Source organism: Panthera tigris, chromosome A2 (genome assembly GCF_018350195.1).
Source record: "Panthera tigris isolate Pti1 chromosome A2, P.tigris_Pti1_mat1.1, whole genome shotgun sequence".
In the NCBI taxonomy this organism is placed as follows: Eukaryota; Metazoa; Chordata; class Mammalia; order Carnivora; family Felidae; genus Panthera; species Panthera tigris.
Window position 1 is genome coordinate 162,293,819 of NC_056661.1, and position 25,305 is coordinate 162,319,123.

Below are 25,305 nucleotides of genomic sequence, written 5' to 3' on the forward strand. Positions count from 1 at the left end.
ACGTCGAGTAGCCCGGTGCTAGGTTCTGCACACCAACAATGACTGTTCTGACTCGATTCCACCGGCCCCGTCCCCCCTATCAGCTTCTATGCACGTTCTCGTTTCCAGAGACTTCTCGTCGCTGCCCTGTCTCACGAGGAGCCGCGGGGCCCAGTCGGGGAGCCCGGCCACCATCCACGAGTCTGTGACCAGCTCGTCCCCCACTTGCTGGCTCGCCTGTGTGCTGACGAGGCAGAGGAGAACAACTCACCGAGCGCACGGCCCCGTCATCGGGCTTAGTGACCCAGACAGGCCACCCGAGGGCCGGGAAGGAGCTGCGGTGACAGGTGGGAGAGCCAGGGCCAGGCCGGCTGCAGGGAAGGTCTGTAACATGAATCCCGGGGGGGCTCTGGCCCCGCTTTGTGGGTACTCACCACAGCGGTGGGCACGGAGCCCTTTGCCACGTCAGCTCTGACGAGAAAGCTGAACCAGAGGAGATGTCGTCTGAGGCTATCAGAGGCCTCACCTCACCAGAAGCTTCACAACCGAGCGACATCAGAGGCCGGGGAGGGAGCGGGGGAAGAAGTGACCCCCTCCGTCTGTTTCTTGAGCTTTCTCAGCCCGATCCTGCACCTCCCCCAGGGCGCCTGCGTGGCTCAGTCGGTTGAGCGTCTGACTTCGGCTCAGGTCATGATGTCGCGGTTCAAGAGTTCGAGCCCCGCATCGGGCTCTGCGCGGACAACTCAGAGCCTGGAGCCTGCTTGGGATTCTGTGTCTCCCTCTTTATGTGCCCCTCCCCAGGCTGTGCTCTCTCTCTCTCTCTCTCTTTCAGAAATAAACATTTTAAAAAATTAAAAAAAAAAAAAAAGAACTTCCGGGGCTGAGAACAAGGGTTTAAGGGACTGAAATGCACTCTAATTGAGAACCAGCAGCTCGTGGAAATAAGCCTGCTTATTCGTGGCATGATCTGTACTCAAAAGAGAAGGTGCCTTTGAGAAGGGAAATACGAAGTCAGGAATCTGAGCTTTCCCTTTAAAAAGGAATCAGGTTTTGGGCGCCTGAGTGGCTCAGATGGTTAAGCCTCTGACTCTTAATTTCGGCTCAAGTCATGATCTCATGGTCATGAGATCGAGCCCCACGTCTCTCTCTCAAAATAAATACATAAACATTAAAAAAAAGAAGAAGAAGAAGGAATCGGGTTTTGAATCAGAGCAAACTAAGAAGCAATCGCTTGGACTTTGGAGGCTCAAGGGCAACGCAGTAAATCGCCCTCGGTCCAGAATATTTATAATATCCCATGACTCAGAAGGCTTCTCAGCTGGAAGCTTCCTATCTGGCTAAGGTCAAAGGTCACAGCACAGGCTGCACTTTGCTCTGGGTCATTCTGCCCGTCTCCTGACATCCAAGTTCTAAGAACATATATATGTGCTGGGATCACGCTGCTTGTGTTAACACCCAGGGGCGTGAAACGCACGCCACACGACTGCAAGAAGCCCTCAGGCGTGGCCAACTGTACAGGCCGTGGTAACTGCTGGCCCCGGGGGGGCCCCTCCCTCTGCCATACATCCCTCGTGTGCACCCTCCCCCCCACCCCTGACGTCAGGCCTGGCCACGCGGCTCGATTTTCTCAGGAGGACCGCATGCCGCTTCCCGAGGGAAGGTTCAGAAGCCGTCCCGTGTTCCAGTATCGTCTCTTCTCCCTCCGACAGCAAGGACTCAGGGATCGCTGCTTCAGCCCGGGTGCCCAGAACAAACCGGACACGGCTGCCCACGAGGGACACACAGCCGGGGAGAGAAAGAAACCGCTGTCATTGTATCGTTTGTGACCCCAGCATCGCCTAGCTGACGTGCACCCGCTGTTTTTCTGCCCCTCCTTCTGTCTTCTGAGCCCCTTCCCTGGCCCTGTATGAGCTCAGCGTAACTCGCTGTGGTTGAAAATGTTGTTTACTTGGCCTACGCACCCTGTCACGCTATTCGAATCAAGTTTGGATTGAAAGGGCCTGTCGGAGACGGCCCTGAACCCACACACAGCACGATTCAGCAAATTCATTTTCTATTACTCCCCAATTATTGATACTTTATTTATTTATTTTTTAAATGTTTGCTTATTTTTGACAGAGAGAGACAGAGCGCGAACAGGGGAGGGGCAGAGAGAGAGGGCGACACAGAATCCGAGGCGGGCTCCGGGCTCCGAGCTGTCAGCACCGAGCCCGACGCGGGGCTCGAACCCACAAACTTGAGATCATGACCTGAGCCGAATCTTTCCATAAATACAACCTTTAACGTCGAGCTGGACACCAGACACGGGCTTTCTCTTGGCTGAGTGACTCTGACAAGCACATACTAGACCCTCATGACGCACCAGGCACACGGGGGACAGGGGCACAAAGGTGAAGTCCTAGTTTCGGGAGAAGAATGCAGCCGAGACAGGTGTCTCTGTCTGTCTCTCTCTGTGGGTCTCCTCGGCCCCAGCCTTCGATGGGGATTTGTTTGGTGTATCCCGTCCTCAGAACAAATGCGTTAGGTAAAGGGACACCCAGAACCAGAGAGCCTGGAACCTCACCTCCATGCCACGCCGAGCCAGGCCACACTTCCTGCCCCCCGCCCCAGGACTCCTTCACTTCCCTTTCCTGCCCATAATTGCCTCCAAACAAAAATGAGTAACCAAGCAATCAGTTTATCCTTGGCCAGTGGATACAGTGATCAACTTCCTCTCGGTTTGCCCAGGACCGATCAGGTTTTAAAACAGAAAGCCCCACCTTCCAAGAAATCTTCCGTCCCCAGTGAACCCGGACAGCTGGTCCACCTGACAGACAGAGGCTCTCTCCCTGTGCCCCCCGCCACCCCCTCCCCGGAGACCGTGTGCTCATCCGTGTATCTATCTACACCACCGGCCCGACCTCCCACACCCACTGCCCGACCCCCCCTTTCCGTCTCCCCTGACCTCCAGCTCCATTAACTTCTTCCATTTTCCAGCCCCTTGGTAAGAGAGGAAATTCCCGCCCACCTTTCCCTTCCTCTGTGTTTCATTTATTTGATGAAAGTTACCCCTAATCATCAAATAAGAAGAGAGTCGGGGATTTGGGTTTATCAAGAAAAAGTAATTACTGTAGGTGAAAACAAAATTTCAAAGTGAACTTAAGGATAAATACCAGGGTCACCACATCCCCAAATCTACCGAGATCTAGAAGGGCCCTTTGGAATTTCTAGAACGTTCCCCATGTATCTCTTTTTCCTCCTCTAAACAAACCCACTTTTCATAAAACACAGCTTTAAAGATACACAAAACACCACTGCAATTGTATTTTGTCTTCTTTTTAATGACTACGTTCATTCATCCCTTCATTCAGCAGAATGTGTTCCCAACATTGCCAACCTGCGTTACGGCAGAGACTGTGGCCACGAAAGGTCACGTTTATTTATTTATTTATGTTAACGTCTATGCATTTTTGAGAGATAGAGACAGAGCACGAGTGGGGGATGTGGGCTCGGAGCCCGGCACGGGGCTCGAACCCACGAACTTGAGATCGTGACCTGAGCCGAAGTTGGACGCTTAACGGACTGAGCCACCCAGGCGCCCTGAAAGATCACGTTTAAAACCAAAGGCCACTTCAACTGCCCATCGGCCAACAGAAATCAGGATCAGAGACAGCTTAAGATGAGAAGCTGAAGCCAGACAAACAGGGAAAGCAGCGGTGGGGGGGAGAACACTAAAGTCAAGTCATACGTTTGGCTCCAAACCCCCTGTATCCCATGGGCTCTCAACCTCAGATGCACATCATCTGGGGAATTGGGAGAAAGAAAGAAAGGAAGGAAGGGAGGAAGAAAGAAAAGAAAAACCCCAAACCCTCAGTACCTGGTCTCAGAGTTTCTAATCCAATTCACCTGGGGTGCGGCCAGGCACTTGGGGAGTTTTAAATGTCCCTAGGGTGAGCCTAATGTACAGCCATGTTTGAGGAGCCCCGCAGCAGACCAAGAAAGATAAAAACACAACGGGTTACCAAGGTGCTCATTTTACGCAAAGAGAAAATAAGCCAGTTCCTGGGGAAAAGTACAGCTGTTCCTAACACACATTTCAATAGAGACTTCTTGAAACCTAGATTCCTGTAGCCTTTTCTGGCATGGCTTCCAAACCAGGCCCCTACACCCCCAGGGAGCCCCAGGGCACCCATCCCAGGGCTGTTTCCCCCGAGGCTACTCGAAGCCTGTGCCGGGTGCCCGCCCCGTAGCAGGTGCAGTGAACCCTGTCGCGCACTGCTCTACCCGCCCTTCTCGTCCAGTCTCCAAAAACGCTCAAGGAATGATTCATGAGCTCACCTTAGAACGGAGGAGGAAACAGGTGGATCGGGGGGCTCTGGGCACCAGCTACTCTTTCAACGAGTGGCGATGAGCCCCTGCTGCCGAGGAAGAGCCCCAGCCCGGAATGGGCACAATTCCTTGTCCGTGGGTCTCCATGCTTTCCTGGGAAGACCTGCTTCTCCTTCCCATGGAGCCTCGAGACAGGTCCCGAGGGTCAGAGAGGCAGCTTAGCGGTCCCGAGAGGAGGGTACTGGTAAGCACATCAAATAGCGACCGGACAAGTAAGTGGGGGTGGGGCTGGGACAACATCTGATTCACGAGACCTAGTACAGATCCTGATGAACAGTAGGTGCTCGGCAAACATCCCATCTCCCCGCGATGACCGTGCTAGGAAGTCTGGTAAAGCAAATACGAGAGAAAGAAAAGAACTTCCGCAGCCGAGGACACGTACAAACTGACACTGGGCCATCTCATGTCTTCCTTATTCCTTTAAGGGCCTCGGCCTCAGCGAGATATCGACACGAAACTGCAACACGTGTCCTCACGTGGGGGCGTTCCGAGCGCTCTGACGTGTCCTGCGGATTCTGGGACGGGACCGCAAAAGGCCAGGCAACAAAAGACAAAAACAGAGACCCTGGACTTCTTCAAAACTCAAACCTGGCGGGCTTCAACAAGGCACCAAAAACGTGAAAGAGAGCCCACAGAACGGAAGAAAATATTTTCAAATCGTGTCTCCGATAAGGGATTTGTGTCCAGACTATATGCAGAACTCTCAAACTCCACGGTGAAAAGACAACCCAGCTTCAAAACAGGGACAGGATGCGAACAGACACGTCCCCAAGGAAGATTCTACGAACGGCCAAGAAGCACAGGAAAAGATGCCCGACAACATGGGTCGTTAGGGAAATGCGAACCAAAACCACGGGACACCCCCACTTGACAACCCCTAGGACGGTGGCAATGAACAGACGGACAGTAACAAGGGCTGGTGGGGACGTGCAGAAGCCGGACCCCTCATACGCCGCTGGGGGAATTTGAAACAGTAAGCCCATTTGGAAAACTGGCCGCTGCTGAAAAAGTTGCACGCAGAGTTGTTACTTCGCGAGAGGCAATTCTGTTCCCGGGTATAAACCCAAGAGAAAGGAAAAACCTATGTCCGCGCAGACACTTGGATGTGAACGTTCACAGCGGCATGATTTCGTAAGAGCCAAAAGGTGGAAACGACCCAAGTATCTTTTAACTGATGAACAGGTCGGCCAAAGGAGGTCTATTCAGACCAGGGGACATCGTGAAGCCATAAAAACGAGTGAGGTTTTGAGAACATGCCACAACGTGGATGAGCCACGAAAACATGATGGTAAGTGCCGGAAGCCAGTTGCAAAGACCCTGTAGGATTCCATTTTCGTGCAAGTCCAGAACAGGGAAAGCTATGGAGACAGAGTCGTGTCAGGGCTGCTCAGGGCCGGGAGGGGAGGGCGGGGATGAAGGGACAGGCTGGCGACAGTGATAGCCTAAGGGGTTTCTTTTGGAGGAGATGAAAATATTCTAGAAGTGACGGTGGCAATGGTGGCGCAGAACCGTGAATATACTAAAAACCGCTGAAGTGTGTACCCTCGATGTGGGTAACTGTATCTCAATAAAGCTGTTTTAAAAGGGCGCCTGGGCGGCTCCGTCGGTTGAGCGTCCGACTTCGGCTCCGGTCACGATCTCGCGGTTTGTGAGTTCGAGCCCCGCGTCGGGCTCTGCGCGGACAGCTAGGAGCCCGCTTCCGATTCTGTGCCTCCCTCTCTCTCTCTGCCCCTCCCCCGCTCACGCTCTCTCTCTCTCTCTCTCTCTCTCTCTCAAAAACAAACATTAAAAAAAAATTTAAAAACTAGAAGGTGTGTGAGGGCCAGCAAAACAACAACATAGCAACAACGCTGAGACTCCTGTGTCACCAGACTGGCCAAAACGATAAAGGGTGGCCACAGACTGTCAGCAGGCCCGTGGGCAAACGGGCCACCGCCGCCTGCACACATTGCCATCGGAAATGCAAACAGACACAACCCCCCCGAGGGGAATCTGGAGATAGCTAAGCATGTGAGCACGTGAGCAGGCCGGGCTCCCTGCAGACAGCATCCGTGTCTGCGTCCGGGCCACCCTCTGCCCTCCTCACCTGCACACGCGTGTGCCTGCCAACAGACCACCCGATGGGCTTGGCTCAGCGCGCTCAGGGCGCGGTCGGCGCATCGCCGGCTCGGCCGCGGTCACTGATGCCCGTCAAGGAGGCAGTGAGTGAACAGTCAACCACAGCCCTGGTCGTGCAGAAGCAAAAGAAAAACAGGAAACCAAAACATGCCTGAAAGGGAAGGGGCTGGGACGGCGTTTGGGAAGATGGGCTGCGATTATGGGAAAGGCAATGAGAGGACCTGCTTTTCCTTAAGGTCAGAGACTGTCTTTTCCTCGGGCCACCATGTGGATCCTTTCAGGACCCAGGTGTCCAGCAGGGAGAATTGCAGGTGCAAAGGCCCGGGGGCAGGAAGAGGCCGGAGGAGGCAGTCCCGTCCATGGCAAAGCAGCGGCCCGTGTGACTGAGCCAAGTTGATGAGGTCAGAAAGGTGGCGAAACCATGCTCAATCCGAACCCTTCAGGTCACCAGAAGGATGAGGGCTTTCACTCTGAACACGACAGGGAGCCACTGGAAGGTTCTAGCAGGGAACACATGATCTGACATATTTTAACAGCATCACTCTGGCCCCCTGTCGAGAGCAGACAGCTGGGGGCAAAGGTGGAAATGACCTTCAATTCCAGGTTGGAGCCAACCAGGGGTGATGGGGAGGCAAGGAAAAGTGGGCAGGAAGACCTACTCATGGAAGAAAAAGGAGAGGAAGCCAATGGGGTCCTGGGGGGAATGGCCCCAAGGCCCCAACAAGGCGACATCCCCACATCATGGGCTCCCAGCCACTGTCCCAAAGCTTAGTGTCCCAGACCATTTCACAACGGAAGCAGAGACGTGGTCACTGATCATACAGGAAGAGTCCATATAGACCTCAAGCATATAGAAATAGTTAAAATAAATATTCTTTAAAGATGAGACGCCATCCTGAGAAAGGGGGCAATCGTGAAGTCGAGAGGGGGACAGAGAAGAAGAGCTAGAAGGTTCTGAGGCTCTCACCCATAGTGAGCTTTTAAGCCTCAACGCTATCACCTCCCTATAAGGTGCTAACGGTCCATTAAGCACTGTTTCCAGCTAACTGCCCTGGTCCCCCTCCACCTCCAGAAGGCCTCTCCTGAAGGGTGAGGGTTAGGCCCCTCGGTTCCCCACCCCCTGCAGCAAAACCAACCTGAAGTCGGATGGAGGAGAGACCTTCATGAGGGCAGGGCTAGTGTGGAAAGCAGGGACGGAGTCTCTGCGAGGCTCGGGGCCCTGGGAATGAGCACAGGCCAAAGCAGGGGGGCGTAAGGAGCAGGAAAGCCACACGGTGATGCACTAGACCCAGACCCAGAGGAGGAAGACTGGAGGCCAACTCCTGTCTCGGTGGAGCGCCGGGCTGGGCTGGGGTGGGCGGGGCTAGGGTAGGCACAACCCAGCGGCACTGTTCCATGGACCGCAGAGGGCCTGGTGTCCCCTGGGCTTGGGCGGCATCGCAGCTCTGCCAGGCTTCGCCTGCCTGGCCTCCCTCTGTCCCCCGTCTGTCCCCTCCGCGCACTCTGCCTGCGCAGCCTTAGGCTGTCACCTTGGTCTCGGGTGAGCACGTTTCCTGGACATGTCCCACTTGGCTTAATTGGAGTCAAGGTCAACAAGAAAAAGAGTGGGTCCTTGAAGTGCCAAGTCTGTAGACTCTCGGCCGCCAGATACATTAATCAGGCCATTTCCTAATCTCCTTGGAGTGGAACACCGTGTGCTTAAATGCGTCCGCCCCCGGCCACCCGGCGCTCACCAGACCAAAATCTACAGAGAAAAACATTTTCCTCAAGAATCAAAAGAGTGGTAATTTTCTCAGTCATGAGCCAATTACAGAGAATGACAAGAAGAAAGAAAGAAAGAAAGAAAGAAAGAAAGAAAGAAAGAAAGAAAGAAAGAAAGAAAGAAAGAAAAGGAAGGAAAAAAGGAAGGAAAGAAGAAAGGAAGGAAGGAAGGAAGAAAAGAAGGAAGGAAGGAAGAAAAAGAAAGAAAGAAAGAAAGAAAGAAAGAAAGAAAGAAAGAAAGAAAGAAAGAAAGAAAGAAAGAAAAGGAAGGAAAAAAAGGAAGGAAGAAGAAAGGAAGGAAGGAAGGAAGAAAAAGAAAGAAAGAAAGAAAGAAAGAAAGAAAGAAAGAAAGAAAGAAAGGGAAGGAAGAAAAGAAGGAAGGAAGAAAAAGAAAGAAAGAAAAGGAAGGAAGAAAGGGAAGGAAGGAAGGAAGAAAAAGAGGAAGGAAGGAAGGAAGGAAGGAAGGAAGGAAGGAAGGAAGGAAGAAAGAAAGAAAGAAAGAAAGAAAGAAAGAAAGAAAGAAAGAAAGTATAAAGAGAAGAAATCAAACGATGATTGGCAGAAAAGCAGTGCGGCATTGGCAAAGCCACCAGACTGGGATTCACCCACAGGTTTGCAGTTAAGGAGCCGTCAGCAGCCCTGTGCACAAATTCCCTGCCCCAGCTCTGTGGGCCTCAGTTTCCCCAGCCTAGACTACGGTCCATGCATCTGTTACTTCTGTCACTGCTCGCTCAGCAAACTCGTATTCGCTGCCTATTACGCACAAGAAGAGTAGCGTTTACAGCTCCAAAAGCTTTGGACACGCCTTGCTCACGTCTGATATTTTAACACGGCTTCGTCGTTACCAAATGCTCCACCAACACAGTTTATCCCTACGACAAGGGAGCAAGGGCAGGAAAGAAACCATGCCTCGTGCTTTGGTAATCACTAGGGGAGGAAGACATTGGAAGACCCGGTCCCTAACTTGATCGGCGCTCCTGGCTAGAGCTCTGCCCGGACCCGAGGGGCCGAGCCGCAAGCCGTCTGTCACACCTCCGATGTCACTGAGCACGGGGAGGAGCTCGTGCTCCAGGGAGATCCGGGCACGAAGCCTGGGACACCACGTGGCACAGGCTGCATACCCTCTAGAGCTCTGGGACACTGCGCATGCCCAAGGATTCTTGGAAAATGGGGCGGGGAGAGTGGCTCAAGAGGTAGACGTGACTTCCTAAGGCATGTGGAGGCCAGGTACCTATCGGGGCCCTTACCTGTCAAATGTGAACATGAAGTCAGTTGGAGAAGGTCAAGCCCCTAGGAAGTGCAAGCGAACGTATGACTTAGAGACGTCAGGTCAGAGCCGTGAGTGTGCCCCCTGACCCCAGAGGGGTGGTGTGGGGTGATGCCCGCCGCACGGTGCGGCGACGGGGGTGGGGGAGGAAGCGGAGACGAAGTCCAGCTTACATCTGCCATTAAAACGTTCCCAGGGCCCCTGGGTGGCTCATTCGGTGAAGCGTCCAACTTTGGCTCAGGTCATAATCTCACTGTTGGGGAGTTCAAGCCCCGCGTCAGGCTCTGTGCTGATGGCTCAGAGCCTGGAGCCTGCTTCGGATTCTGGTCTCCCTCTCTCTCTGCCCCTCCCTGCTCGCACCCTCTTTCTGTCTCTCTCAAAAATAAATAAACATTAAAAAAAAAGAAAGAGAGTCTCTAAAAACATTCCTAAAGCTCAGTTATAAGCCCTCTCCATACAAATTTCCTTCTTGAGCGACTCCTTGACCTTCAGAATTCAGCGGCGGGCACGTCTTTGGGACAGAGGACAGGGGAACCGTGGGATTCCCTTCCAGGTCCAATTCCACAGACAGTGCTGTTTGGATTGGCTCCATCTTGACTGACAAGTCTGGTTGCATCCGTGCGGGTTTATGGGCCAACACGCCAGCCATTTAAAACACACATGTCCACACAAGCAGACGCTTCCACATTCGTGCAAATGTACGTACGTGTGCCCGAACTTACGTCTGCGATGCCGTGGTACGCCTACGGCCTCGGCTCCGGGTCTACCTACGCACATACGTGTGGTACACACAGACAACTGATGGGCCACGGGCCTAGAACCTAGAACAAACTCTAAAGCTGGCATCTGAAGGCAAATGGAACCCAGAGACAGGGCTGTATTCCGTTCTGTTAAGTTCTAAAGCTTGGATACATCAGACGCGGCCTACTGGCCCTGCGGGCCTGCCCTTCCTAAGGACGGCGGCATTGAAAAGTTGTCCAAGAAAGGCTGAACTATGTAGGACATGGCTGTGGCTGTTGCTATGTTTCTCGAATGTGTTGCCCTGCTGTTGTTTTCCCCAAAGTTTAATAAATTATGTCACCCACAAAATAATAGTTTCTGGAGCAAAGCTGAAGTGATATCTTGCTGGTGTGCTTCCAAGGAGAATGAATGGATCTGTCTTTCTCCTTCCAGGATCGGGGATCACGCGGCCCGTCTCTACCCACGTGGGGGTGAGGCCGCCCAAGGAAGTTTAGACTGGAACGTGAGACCGCTTATGACCAAACAAATTAACAAGATAAATTCGTGGAATCAGCAGACTCAAGGTCAGGAAGACTTGGGCCCCATTCAAACATCTGGACCGAAGCCGATGCTCTCTTTGATGAAGAGCAGATGGAAATTCACCCTCGTCACATCTCCCATCAGCTGAGGAGCCATGACCTATGGCGCCAACGCCCTCCGAGTTGGGCTTGAGGTGGAGAGACACAAGACTCGGGCCTCAGGAGGCTCACAGGGGCCATCTAGACCAGACCACGGCGGGGGGGGGGGGCAGTGGGAACATGGGTACTCCAATCTGTGGCCTTGGCTCCGCCTTTGGCCGTGGACAAGCTGGCCGAGAAGCTCTTCAACATTTCAGATTCCAAGCCCTCCTCCGGAACCTCAAGTCTTTGTGGGGGGGAGGGTGGGGAGTGCGGGTGGAGGGAAGTCATGGAGGAAGCAAGCACAGAACCCAATCCTTCCATTTCCCGGGCCTTTTCCAAGGGCCTACACCCTATAGGACGGGGAAACAAAGGGGTGTGGTCGGGCCATGGGAAAGTTAAGGCGGCTCCCCTCAGAGGTCCGGCCTTGAGTCTGGTGTCTACTGGTGACCTCTGGGCCTCAGCTTACTCTTCTGTAAGATGGGGAGATGCCACTAGACTGTCTCATCTCCGACACCAGTCTAGCTCTCAGCTCCTGTCATGGAGGTCAGTGGCGCTCCTGGAGGAGCTGGAGGAGGGCCTCCATTTACCAGAGGGGCAAGACAGGACTAGGCGGAGAGGGGGTCGTGTGACAGCAAGAAGACCGTCGCACCTAGGTGAGGGTATCTCTCCGAGCAGTGTTTTTCAAACGCTGCCCCTCCGGTAGATCATAAAATGACTCTAAGTGGGCCCTCCACACTAGTTTTTTAAAACTGAAACACGACAGAGTAGAGAATACCACCAGCCGCCGGCACCGAGTGAGCAGTTGAGAAGCTTAAGCCATTATTGTTACTGTTATGTCTGTTGTAGGTCCTGGTGCAAACAAACTCACGAGATAAACTCCCTGGGAATCAGCAGACTCACTGAAATACACTTGGGTGTGTTGGGGTCGATTGTATCTATTCCACACTGGAATGGAAGCCCCTGGGTTAGGGGTTTCCAACAGTTTTGTCAACTGGTAGCCCCAGCGTCTCGAACAGCACCTGGCACCAGCTAAATGCTCAGTAAAGATTTGTTTGGACAAACGAATCAGTATCGTTTCATGGAAAGGGAATTTCAGCGACCAGGAGGTGAGAGGGGAAATGAAGCAAGGAAAGAGGAGGGGCCCCTGGGTGGCTCGGGGGGTTGAGCGTCCGACTTTGGCTCAGGTCACGATCAAGAGGTTGTTGAGCTGGAGCCCTGCGTCGGGCTCTGTGCTGACAGCGCGGAGCCTGCCCCTCCCCTGCTCGTGCTCTCCCTCGAAAATAAAAAACTAAAGATGACAAAATTTTAAAAAGGTGCCTCGAGACACCTTCAGGCTTCTGGCTGCCTCCCACCCCTCCTTACGGGCGGAGGAGGAGGCCACGTGACCGGACACGCGGTTAGAGTGGGAGGTGGTGGGGAAAAGGACCCACCTAAGAGGTCGGAGTCCGTCCAACACCCCGGTGGCAGGACGCCCACACTCGTTTGCTCCGCAGCCCTGCGGTCTGCCGCTCGGGGCTCCGCTGCCTTCCTCCGGGGGCCGGGTTCTCCGAGGGTGATTTCGGACGGTTCCCAGATGGACACGATTTACCCTTATGCTTATGCATCTGTTGTTACGGTTTACAGCCAGCCACGCTGGTTGCTTTATACGAACAGGTTTAAGAGAACCAATAGTGCTCAGGGTAAAAATTGTGCCGTTTGAGTGAATCACTGCAGTTTGGGACTAACTCACCCCAGGGGGCTGCCTCTGTTTCCCTGAGGCTGAGTCACACGGGACCCCAGTGGGAGATGGCGTGTCAGCCCAGGCACGCACGCGCGTGCGCACGGATGTGCGTGTGCGTGTGTGAATGTACGTGGGAATGGGTGTGTGCGTGCAGGTGCGGGCATGTGTGTACTTGTGTGTTTAAATGCGTGTGTGTGTGTGTGTGTATAATATGTGTGTGCTGTGTGTGTGTAACTGTATGTGTGTACGTGTGTGTGTACGTTCACGTGTGTGTGAAGAGCTGGGAGCATTCTTCCAATTATCTTTGCAAAATGAATCCTACTCTTACGATCACTACAGGTTTCAGGAAATAGTATTTTTTAAATTTTTTTCAATGTTTCTTTAGTTTTGGGAGAGAGAGAGACAGACAGACAGAGCACGAGCGGGGGAGGGGCAGAGATCGAGGGAGACACAGAACCCGCAGCAGGCTCCAGGCTCCGAGCTGTCGGCACAGAGCCCGACGCGGGGACCGAACCCACGCCCTGGGAGATCACGACCGACTGAGCCACGCAGGCGCCCCGGGAAATAGTATGTTCTGATACCTTTTCCGCATTTGCACTTTACAAAGTTTGTAAAGCCGAGGACGGTTCCACGGCTGTTCCGTGAAATGTGGTCATAGATGAAGAGGGCCCCCCAGAGAGCACGGTTGGGAACGGAGCCCAGTCGTTTCGCAAGGGGATTTGGGTTTTAATGACACAAACGTGAGTCCCTACCTGCTTGCTGAATTGTTCTCAGGGGATCATCAAGGCTGTGATAATAAAAGTGGGCCTGGGGGCAAAGTGTGGGGGAGGGGGCTGCTGTGTGCAAAGCCTGTGCCTGCGGGGGCGGGGGGGGGAGCTACAGGGGAGAATGGGTGAACGGGGCATGGAACCTCCCAGTGAACCACCGTGACCTTGCAGGAAGACTGTGGCCCGAGGCTGGGGCCTCTGGCTACGTGGCGTCACGGTGGGCACACGGCACCAGTTGCGGCTGCGGGAGGGGGTGCTGGCAGAAAGCTCCCTCCTTGGCAAGGCATCGAAGGGGAGCCCGTGGGCTGCTGGTAAATTCCCCCCGGGCACGGGTCAGGTGTGGCCGACGGGTAGGAGCGAGGGGCCTGCCCGGTGCAGATGTGACTTAGGGGAGCTGGTCTTGGGTGACCTTTCATCGCCAGCTCTGTTCCTTCTTTCAAGCCACGTCACTGGGGGACGGTGGCCCCCTAGCGCTTCTGCCCAGCCTCTCTGTCCAAGAACTGGTCCTCCTTAGGCCCTGGAAGACTGAGACCCGGGATGGAGCATCCTGCTCAGGTTATACCCCCCTGGACTGGCGCCCCCCCCCCCCCCATCTCCATGCCTGACCTGGGGCTTTGTCATCCCCTGAAGACGCAGTTCCTCCACAGTGACAATGAGCTAATCTGGTACACGGAGTGGCCAAGTGCCAACAATGTGCCCTGGGAGGGCTGGCCTGGCCCTCGCCCCACGCCCAGCACCCCCTTCCTCTTGCCCTGCATGGGAAGTCTTTCTAAGCGGCTTTCCTTTTATTGCTGCCTTTATTTTTTTTTTTTTAAGTTTATTTACTTATTTTGAGAGAGAGAGGGAAAGAGAATCCCAAGCAGGCTCCACACCTGTCAGCACAGAGCCCGGCACGGGGCACCAACCCACAAACCATGAGATCGTGACCCGAGCCGAAGTCAGACGCTTAACCGACTGAGCCATCCAGCCGCCCCGTGGCTTTCCTTTTAGACACGAGGCTTCCTTCCTCTGTGGTCGGGGTCAGCAGAGGAGGCCGTGCACCCCTCTGAGGTCACGCTGGCAGGGACCCATTGGGGCAGGTGACACAGCGCACACAGGCAATCAACAAGCATCCCAAATCCGGACCGCTCGTCTAAGCCAGTTGTTAACCATTTACCAGCAGCCCGCTGGCCCTTAGACCCTGCGGCGAGGGTTCACGCTACCCCCCCAGCCCCGGCTGCAAAGCCAGATGGCAAAGGACAGGCTTCGGCGCTCAGCCTTTGTACCCCGACCAGACGAAACCTCGGACAAACCCCTTACATTTTCTGATGGTCGCGAAACGAGAAAACAAAACCAAGGATAATAAATAACTTCGAAGATGAAGTTCAAATGCAGTCTGCACACATCATCTCGTTTCTCCTTCACATCCAGGGCAGGCGAGGAAGGGGCGGGGGGCTGGCGGAGTCGCCCGGAGCCGCGGGGACAGGCCCGGGGGCTCGCTCTCGGGCCTCGAGAGGCCAGCTGCTCTGCTCGGGGAAAGGATTTCCTGATGAAGTGGCTCTGGAGAAAGTTCTAGCAGTTGGAGCTCTCTCCCACCCTCGGGGCTCGGGCAGTGCTGGCAACGCACCCGTTTCCTTGAATTCTTCTGCTAGATTCCGAGTGATCTCGGGATCCCGGAAGACGGGTGGGGAAGCGCTGGGTCAAGGCGCTGCATGCCTCAGTTTCTCCCCCATGTCCATTTGCCTCTGGCTGGAGGGGCAGGAGAGCCAAAGGCAGAGGGTGAAAAGAAACACCAACACTGTTGTGTCCTCGCCCCGGGGTGGCCTTAACTCCGCACTACGCGCTGGGGGACTTCAAACCACACACATGTATTCTCTCCCCGTTCCAGAGGCTGAAAGTCCCAAATCCGGAGGCGGGAGAGCTCCCTCTGAGACCTGGAGGGGACAGTCCTCCCTTGCCTTTTCCAGCCTCTGGTGGCTGCCGTCACTCAGTCTCTGCCTCGTCCTCACACGGCCTCCTCCTCTCTGTGGGTCTGTGTTTCCTCTCCTCAAAAGGACACTGTCCTAGTGGGTGAGGGGCCTGCCTTGCTATCACAACCAAAGCCATCTGCAATGACCCTCTTTCTAAATAACGCCACATTCTGAGGTACTGGGGGAGGGGAGGGAGGACTTCGACGTATCTTTTGGGGGGACATGATTCAGCCCACCGCACCTGCTATGTCTGGGCAGGGCTAGTCGGGGAATCTGGCCGTGCTCACTCCCCAGTGCTCTGCCATTTTCCAGAGGACAGCGTAGCGGTCCCAAAGACGGGCCCCACTGGGCGGCAGGGTGCCCAGCCTGGGGACCCCGGGCACTGGAGGGCAGTGCCAGTGAGGCTGAGACCCTTGGCACCACAGACCGGCTGAAATGAGGCAGGACGGGACACAGAACCACGGAAGGTACCCCTCCAGAAGGTTTCTCCTGGAAGAAGAGATCCAATTTGCCTGTTGATTTAAACTGCTAAGTGATTAGAGAACACGCGATTACTCCAACTCGGAAAGGGAAGAAAGGAGCACCGGGCATAAGGAGACTTGTCCTGTGCTCTGCCTCCGAATAACCTGACGTGGTGAATATTCCGTGTCTCTCAGGGTTGGGAAACTGAGGCTGAGAAGCAACCGTCCTCTTGGGATAAACCAGCCCAAGCTCGCAGCCAGCGGAGGCATCCTGGGCCTGGATGTGAACTCAGGTGTTCAGATTCCGAAACCGTTGAGTTTTCCCCCAAGCGCCTTTGCACTCATGGTAACCGCACTGTCCTGTGTCCTGGAAAAATGCCCATGCCCATCCCCAGTGCCTGCCCACCTGGCCAGCTTATCTGTCCAGTGAAGCACAGAAAGACACTCGGGGCCGAGGAGGAAAGGGAAGACGTCCTGATCCCCTGTCACAGCGGCTGACGATCATCAGCTTGGAAGCCAAGTTCTAGAACAGCGAATCAGGAACCCTCAAGACTTTCTCTGCCTCCAGAGGCCGTGACCTCCACCTGCTTCCACCCCCAAGAAATAAGTCGGGCTACGGATCGGGGGGCGCAAGTTCCTCCAGCAGTGACGGCCAGGGCTCGTGCTAAATGCTTTCGTCTCTGTCTGAACACCTTATTCTGAGAAACAAAGAACTTCTACTCTTCCCCCTAAGACAACCGCTAACTAGCAGACTTCTCATGGCCTGGTAGGGAAATATCACAAAACAAACACACACCGAGCAAAGGGAGGAAAGAAAAAAAAAAAAAAAAAAAAACCTCAGCAAAGGCCGGAGTTCAGCTTGGTGATGACAATAAATTGTGAAAGGCCAAACCCACAAACTTTCCGGAGAGGGAGTGCATCTTCCTGCTGACATAATGCACTTGGGCACTTTGCTAAGAACAAGTTTTCCCCGTTTGAGGCTGGCAAGTCGGGGGCCTCTGCAAACAAGTTGCTTCTGCTTTTGCCAAGCAGCTCCCCCTTTTCTGGAAACTTCTGCCCCTCTCGCCGCGAGTGGGCCGCCTCCGTCGCTGGCCGGGCCCTGGATATTCATCATAAACACGGCAGTTGTGGGCGAGCTGTTTTTTTCTGATGTTGATGTTTCTCTCCAAAGTCGGCTACAAGTGGAAATTTCCGTATTCCCCCCCCCCCACCCCCTTCAGCAGAAATTACAGGCTTCGGTTTTATTGTTACTGTCAAATCCTTAACCATTAACCCTTGACACCCCGTGGAGCCCTAAAGCAAACAGCCTGGAACGCATTCCTGGGGCTCGGGGCCGCGGACGCTTTGGGGTGGAGGCGGTCTCATGTGTCAGGAGTACCAGGGGTGGGTGCTTCTGGAAAAAAGCACCAGAAGCCTTGCTTTGCACAGACCCTCCTCCACACCTCACATCCGTGTGTCTTACCCTGTGTCACCACCTTCCATAAACTGAGCGTACCTTCAAGCCTGTCACCTCTGACACTCACTCCTTGGATGCCTTGGCTTCCCGCTGGGGCCGTGCCCTATGTCGACCCAGGTGAGGGGCTCACCTTCGCTCCCCTCAGCTGGGGCACAGGGACAGCAGTCGCGGCCCAGAGAAGCCCTCCGGTGACCCACATGGGAAGGCTGGCCTTGCCTGTCTCCTGCACCTCTCCCCTCCCCTCCCCTGCGTCTAGAAGAACACCCGCTTCAAAGCAAACCGTCAATCAGCACCGATGAGTGGATGGATAGATGGGAACCCCGCACCTGCACAAAGCCTGCGAACCGTTTGGCGGGGCGGCCTGGCCCCTGGGAGGTGGCAGCGGCTGCGGCCTTAGGAAGGGAGAGTAGGAGCCATCTGTCCTGCCCGGCCTAGCCCAGCGCCAGCCCAGGGCACAGGAGAAACACTCCATCCGTCGCCTGTCACGAGGTGCATCAGGGCCGCCGAGGCCAGCTTGTGAGGTCCAGGGCTCTGGCCAGGAGTGTAGATTCCACCCTAGAGCCCCGAGGCTCCCACGGTAATGCTGTCACCCTAAGGGCCCCCGCCCCACAGGAACACGGCTCAGATCTTCACCCCCCCCCAGAAAGCCAGGACCCCAGCTTTTCCTCTTTTCCATCTCAGAGCCTCGAGTGGCCCCGACTCAGCCCCCACCAGCGGGAGGAGGGACGCCCGCCCTCGGCGGCTCCAGCTGGGGACTAGATTGATTTCACCCTGGGGAGGGGGCGGCTGCCTCCAATGGCTTCCTGAGCATTCCACGGATACACCGAGTGTCTCCGGAATCTGGCCTGAGGTCACTGTTTCGTGAACCCCTCGCAGAGCTCGCCCCCGCGAGACGCGACGTGACAACTTTTTCTCTTCAACTTTTTAAAAGTAGGTGACGATAATGGGGCACCTGGGTAACTCAGTCAGCTATGCGTCCGACTTTGGCTCAGGTCATGGTCTCACGGTCCGTGAGTTCGAGCCCCGCATCGGGCTCTGTGCTCACAGTGTGGAGCCTGAAGCCTGCTTTGGATTCTGTTTCCCTCTCTCTATGTCTCTCCCCTGCTTGTGCTTTGTCTCTCTCTCTCTCTCTCTCTCAAAAATAAATAAACATTAGAAAAAGAAAAAGAAGAAGTAGGTGACAATTGTGACGAGGCCGACAGGGCTGGCTGCGTGCGGGCTCACTGTTTGCAGGCCTGCCTCTGACGGAGGGACCCACGGGGCCACAGCCTGGCCACTCGGCGGGAGTCCAGAAGAAGGAAGAGAAACACTCGATTTCAGCAAAGGGGGGAAAACCAAAATGCCAGGGCCGTCAATCAAATAATTTGCATTTCTGAGACTTTGCTTTTTAAAGATGATTCTTAGATCGCTTGTTTCATAACGACAGTTTCAACCATTTTATAGGGCGAGTGGATCAGATATTAGGTTGAACTCTAGGCTTATCATTCTCGAGGTTAAAAAAAACATGGTCAAATATTGGATATTTCATTTGGTTTAACCTCCTATCTTCAACCGCTTTTCACCATCGGGGAAACGGGGCCCGAAGATGACAGGGGGACAAATGTGACTCAGACCCAGACTTCCCCTCCCAATCCAGGCTTTTCCTGAGAACCCGTCGCATTGCTTCCGGCCCCGCCGAACCACGACTGAATCCAGGCCCCCGCACGTCACAGATGCGGAAACTGTGGCCTCAAGGCCAGGCCCGGCCGTCTGCCCGACGACGCTCAGATCATCGGCCGCAAAATCGAAGCCCCAAAATCCCCTTCCTTTAGCCCAGCTCACTTCTCGTTTTACGACCTGGCCATGCTGTGTATGTCCTAAAGGCCTCCTGCCCCTCCAGCCACTGGCAGGTTTTCCTCTAAAGATCGTATTCGAAATGAACCTCCAAGCGGTTGGATTCAACTTAAAAACTCCAGAAAACATCGTTTCCCGGTCGGCGTCTGTATGTGGGTATCTACACGTCTGTCTCCGTCTCTCTTTGTCTGCACACAACACACGCACGTGCACGCACACACGTGCACACCTGCATTCAGGGGACCCTCTCTCTAGGGCTCCGGAAGCGCACGCTCCCGTGTGGCTGGGTGTGAGGCTGGGGGTGGCACGGTCCTCGACCTCCACCAGCGCCGTGGGGGGCTGGGGCCAGAGAGCCCCTGCCCAAAGAGCGCCCGTGTGTGTCCCCCTGGCACGGCGTGGGCATGTGGAAGTAGATCTGGGTCCCCTGAGCAGAAGAACCGTGTGCGACATCCAGGCAGTGCCCGCCCCCCCATCTCTGCAAGGGTCAGGCAGGGGCGATCTGGCTTCTGTCCGGAAAGGACGACCACCTGATGTTTGAGCCCGACGGTTCACGGGGTCTTAAAGACCTTCTGGAATGAAGTCCACAGGGGTTAGGTGACCCCGTCTGAGCTTGTACAACGGAGCTGGGACTCGGCTCTCCTGGGTCCTAGGGGACAGGGCTGTTTTAGCACTCAGACACAAGGACTGTCAGCAACCAGAGTCCCCTGTCCTCCTGTCCCATCTCCCGTGATTCCCAAACCAGCACCTTGAGGGACAGATGAGCGCACGGGAGACCATGGAACGGGGGACACGCAAGGGCACACTGCAAGAAAGGACAGAGTTCCAGCAGGGGACGGCCTCTCTGCCCAGCTCGAGATGGCTGCGGGCCCCTGCTCTTCCTGGGCTGAGACTGGGCCCTGGGATCGAGCCACCTCACTACACACACCCCCCCGTCCGTGCGCCCCGGCACCCACACCCACTGTCCGTGCATACCACCATCGAAACCCCACTGTCTACACCCCACGGTCCACACTCTACCATCCAAGGAGACAGCAGGAAGATGGGTGCGTGTGGGATGTGCCATCAGGGAAGTGGGGCGGGTGGGAGGAGGGAAGAAAAGTGAGGGCAGAAATAAAAAGGACCAGGAACGGGCCCAGCTCCACACCCCCACCTGGCATGCCCCCCCCCCCCGGAGATTTGTTTGTTTGCTTGTTGAACTAGAATTTATAAGAAAAAGGAAAAAAGAATGTATCGAGTCCCAGTGAGAACTTATTTATAGCCTGTCTTCATGACCGAAAGGACGCTGCAATGCAGCAAGATTAAAGCACACGAGAGGAGGGGAAACAGCGGCCACAGAAAAACCAAGCGGGGCAGGTCCGGAGAGATGCTGCCCCCACAGCCACGAGTCCTGGCCCTGGCAGGCACATGCCACACGTTGTCTCTTGGGGCTTATCCAACATCACAGCCAAACAAATGAAGAAGAGATTTTCATAATTATAATTCATTCAAGTTTGCTGCAGGCGAGGCACTTTATGGGACGTCGTTTTAGGCTCCAAACGGCCCACGGGTGGGCATCCTTCCTGCTCGTTTACAAAGGAAGCAAATTAGATTCGGCCGCGCCACGGGCTCATCTAGTTAGAGATACAACAGGTGGGAAACCCAGGGCCCCAGATCTCCTGGTCAGGACCTTGACAAGACCCGGAATCTAAGGAAGGGTCCTTAGGAACATGCACAGGTGACAGGCAATCTCCATCCTGTGATGCATGCAGCTCCTGGGCAGGCCTTTCTAGAACCCTCTGTACCACCTCATTGGGACTTGCAGGGGGTAATGAGAAGAAATCTTACAGGGTAAGAGTTTGGAGGCAACCACACCTGCTTCAAATATTGCATTTGCCGGGGCACCTGGGGGGCTCAGTCGGCTGAGCATCTGACTTCAGCTCAGGTCATGATCTCACGGTCCGTGAGTTCGAGCCCTGCATCAGGCTCTGTGCTGACAGCTCGGAGCGGGTGAAGAAAGAAGCAGGCAAGCCTCGCGGCACAAGGGGCAGTGTCCCCACAGGGACCTGGCTCACCAGTGCCTCTCGGCGGGTGTGGTAACCCAGGGAAGAGAATTGGGTCAGGAGGCAGGTTTTTCAGGCCTGGTGAAACCTTGCCCCAAAGAAACAAAACAAAGGATGAGAAGAGATTCAGGGCAGGGAGACGGACGAAAACGGAAAAAAATTAAAAAGAAACACAAAGGAGGAGAGAAAATAGAGCAAAGGAGGGGGAAAAGGGAACAGATGACAAGAGAAAGGGCTGGTGGGAAGCCCGCGGCCTGAGTGCCTGTCTGCGTCCTTCAGCTTTGACAACGAGGGCACCCTTTGAGGGACCACAGACAGTGTAATTTCGGGAAAGCAACGTTAGGAAAAACCCTGCGACCCATCCATTGTCAAGCAGCCAAGGACCGGCCACTGCTCTGGAGGATGTGCGCGGACGATATAGGCAGGTTAGAGGCAGAGGCCACGAAGGAGAGTCAGGGCCTGTCCCGGGCCGAGACGAGGGGCAGGGGAAGGACGGCACCGTATACAAGATGACATGATGGTCCAGGGTGGGGAAAACTCACTTCCTTTGCCCGCGTGGCATTCAGGAAGCTTCTTCTCTTGCCGGCTGGCTCCCCGCTACAGACCACGGAGGCACACAAGCTCAGCACTGGGGCGTCACCTGCCACAGAGCAGCTGGGCCCAAGGGGGACCCGTCAGCCGGCCCAGAGAAAGCCTTCAGACTCAGTCGTCTGCCGTCAGCCTGTAACAAGGACTGAGGGTCGCTCACCCCTTCCTCTCGTGTCCTCAGGGCGCACGGCCCCCCAGACCACGGGGCTATAAGGCGCGGGGGCTCAGCACGGGGCTCAGGTGCCAGACCGCTCGGGCTTGGAGCCCGGCCTCTGCCGTGCACGGATTCCCACCTGCAGAATGGGGGCACCCATAGGACTCGCCCGGTAAGTAAACTGGGCTCGGCGGCGAGCCTCAGCCACTTCCACTGCCCCGTCGTCCATCAGCCACTGTTTCCCTTCCTTTCTCTCCAGGCCGACCCTGAGTCATATGCCACCCAGACGGCACGGTGCGGGGCAGACCTCACCCCTCCCTCCCACCTCCAGCACAGCTCTGACCTCTGTTCCTCCTCCCCTGGGGACAAGCGTCCAGGCTGAGGGGGCCCCGGGGTCCAGGGCCAGGGCCGGCCCTGATCTGATGACTGACTGACCCAGCACAGCTCTGACGTGTCCGCTGAGGCCTTCGTGAGACCACCTCGCACCTCACTCCCTCCTCCCCGAATAGCCACGCGTCTGTCCCCGAGTCTGAGTCTGTCCACCCGAGAGCCCAGCCGTGACATGTGGGTGCCCTGGGGGACCAGAAAGACCAGTGGAACATAAATTCCGCTGGGGAGTGAACCAGAGCCTTCTGAGGCAAACCTGGATGTAGGTCAGTGTCTCTCCCGTCTGTCACAGAACAGACTCCTGAGGCTTCTGCGGGGAGGGGACACCGCACTGCCCAGGACCGCCGACCCCGGGGGAAGTGACATCTGGGCCACTTCTGAGCCGTGCCCGCCAGGGGATGCCGGTGGCCGCGGTCGTCCGGGCCTTCTCCTCCTCTCAACAGGAAGTCCCGCGTGCGTGTGGAAAAGGGTGGGACGCGGATCGCCCCCCTCGGAGACGTGTGACTCTCTAAAGAAAGAAGCCAAGGACGCCAGGAACCCGTTGGGGTCTTCGGTCCCGGGATTTTCACCCCCACGGCGAACGGGCGCTTGACCCGCAGCACGACTCGGGGGCCTTCTGGGGGGGACCTTGGGGACGGGCCTTCGTGTCCCCGCCCGCCTGAGGCTTCATGCCCAGAAGCGGGTCCGCAGTTGGCATCAGCACCCAGCGCCGCTCTTTGCATTGTCAGAGCCACGTGGCCCGTGACGCTTCGTGTTTCTCTATGGCACCTGCTAGGCCACCCACCAGCTAGGCAGCGAGTCCCCACGTAGGCGGCGGGACCACGCTGGGCCCCGCCCGTCCGACCCCGTCGGCCTCTGGGACGGGAGGAAGGCCTCCTCCCGGCCCCCCGAACTGCGCCCTGGTGCGTGAGGACTGGGTGCTAACACGCCAGGGGTACGTGTGCAGCTCTGTCGGGGGTCAGTGTTGAGCTGGGTGACAAGGAACCGACCCCTGTGCCCACAGGGGTCATCAGGGCAGCAGAGGGAAATCTCTGGTTACAGGACCGGCCCGAGCCATCAAAGCCGGGGGACGGACGTGACGGACGTGAGGTTGGGAGAGAGCCTCCCTTCTGCCATGCGGTCACCGTCTTGCCACTGTGGGCCCGGGCCCCACCTGCTGGGACTGAGGGCTGGGAGGACAGGAGGCAGGCGGGCCCCTGCGGTTTCGGCAGGTAGCGCGAAATGCCAGCCCTGGGCGGGGGGCCCTTCCGCCCCCCGTCGAAGCCCCATCGCCCCATCACATGCCTCCATCCCTCTCCGAATCGAGGACTCGTCAGCAGCCTGTGAGGAACAGACGCAAAACAGACTCTATGCCTGAGAATCACACACGGTCCCCAAGTCCTTCTGGGAGGCAGGTGGGGGTTGATCTCACCTCACGGGGGATGAACCGGAAGACAGAAGGGACAGTGCGGCACCCCCGCCCAGCTCCCAGCAGCTCCACCCAGAGCTGTTGTTCCCGGCAGAGGCCATGCCTATGTTCCATGATCATTCCGTGTTCAGCTAGGGGCTCAACCCCTCAGCCCTGTGGCCCACACCTGCTCTCCCTGCGGGCACAGCACCTTGGCCGTTTGAACTCTCTCACCGTAACTAAGGAGATCTGCGACATAAATACGTGCATGTATTTAGCCACAGCATGACAAGGGATAAAAACAAATTCACACCTGGGGCGCCTGGGTGGCTCAGTCCGTTAAGCGTCCAACTTCGGCTCAGGTCATGATCTCAAGGGTCACGGGTTCCAGCCCCGCGTCAGGCTCTGTGCTCACAGCTCAGAGCCTGGTGCCTGCTTCGGATTCTGTGTCTCCCTCTGTCTCTCTCTGCCCCTTCCCCCGCTCATGCTCGGACTCTCTCTTTCAAATTAAATAAACATTAAAAACAAACAAATTCGCGTTGGAAGGTATAATTAAGAATCACCTCCATTGAAAAGAATAAAATTATCTTACCATGGGACTCTCCCAGAAAACCTGGAGTGGGGTGGTGGCACAACTATATTCTTAGGGTGATCTTACCCATGGGTCCCCTTTATAGGAGCGGGGAAGCCAACATTCTTGATTTTCCCCCTGGACCTCATTTCAAGGTCCACGCTCCAAGCCCTGTGAGGTGGGGACTATTACCCACATTTGACCGGTGAGGACACTGAGGCTCAGAGAATACCAGGAAATGGCCCAAAAGACAGTGAACAAATGGTAGCACTAGAATTGCAACGCTGGCCTTTGATGCCCAAACCTACACCCCCTACCACGACACCCTTCCACAGAACAGATGAAAACCACCACGGTTTCCCTGCTGACGTAAAGGATTCTGTTCTAGAGACAGTCACACAAATAACAGCTAAGTCCGTGTCTGTTGCCTGGGTGGGGGAGGCTCCCCCCTCCTCTGGTCCAAAGGCGGTGAGGCCAAGAGGCTGGTACCTGGCCTTGGGCCAACCGTCCCCTCCCTCGCTGCTTGTGAGGGCATCTTACGTCCGTCTAGGTGCCGGCCCGGGTTCCAATCAGAGAAGGATCGCGATGCCATCTAAAATACCGCCTGACATATTTACGACGCTCTTACCAGTCAGTTAGCCTGAGCAAAAGCCCAAATAACTTTCTCAGGTCGGAGATGAAGGGAAAAAAGAACGAATATAATAAGGTTCCTAAAAAATTGCTCTTTTATTGAACCAACAAAACATGGTTTGCCTGAAAATTATTTTTTCATAAGATTTGTAGATAATGGATTCACCCAGATTTTTCAGAATTAGCAGACCGAGGGAACCAAGCATTTGGATTCTCAAAGACTGCTCATATTTATTTCTTTCCCCCAGTTACTCGGGCTTCTGCATTTCCTCACCAATATCCTCAATGTCAATGTTCGAATTGGCCGCACGGAGGTGGTTTCCCAGGGGCAAGGGCATGGAAGTACAGACGCATGCTATCCTCAGGGAGCATGTGATCTAATTAAGGAGACAAAAGTCTGGCCACCCTTGCGCCAATCCAGGACAACTCTGAAGGACCATCCCGGTTCCAGAATGTTCCAGTGGGTCAGC

The 25,305-nt window shown here is 55.5% G+C and overlaps 1 protein-coding gene across 6 annotated transcripts in view; it reads right to left on the reverse strand.

Annotated features, from left to right (window-relative positions):
• PRKAG2 (protein kinase AMP-activated non-catalytic subunit gamma 2) overlaps window positions 1–25,305 on the reverse strand; it is a 257,901-nt gene that overhangs the window by 221,380 nt on the left and 11,216 nt on the right. Inside the window, exon 1 of one of the 6 annotated variants that reach the window (XM_042975708.1) lies at window positions 10,216–10,232. The exons of the other annotated variants lie outside the window; for them this stretch is intronic. The gene's annotated coding sequence lies outside the window, so the exon portion shown is untranslated. Of the gene's footprint in view, window positions 1–10,215; window positions 10,233–25,305 lie in introns of those variants that run through there. 6 annotated transcript variants of the gene reach the window in all.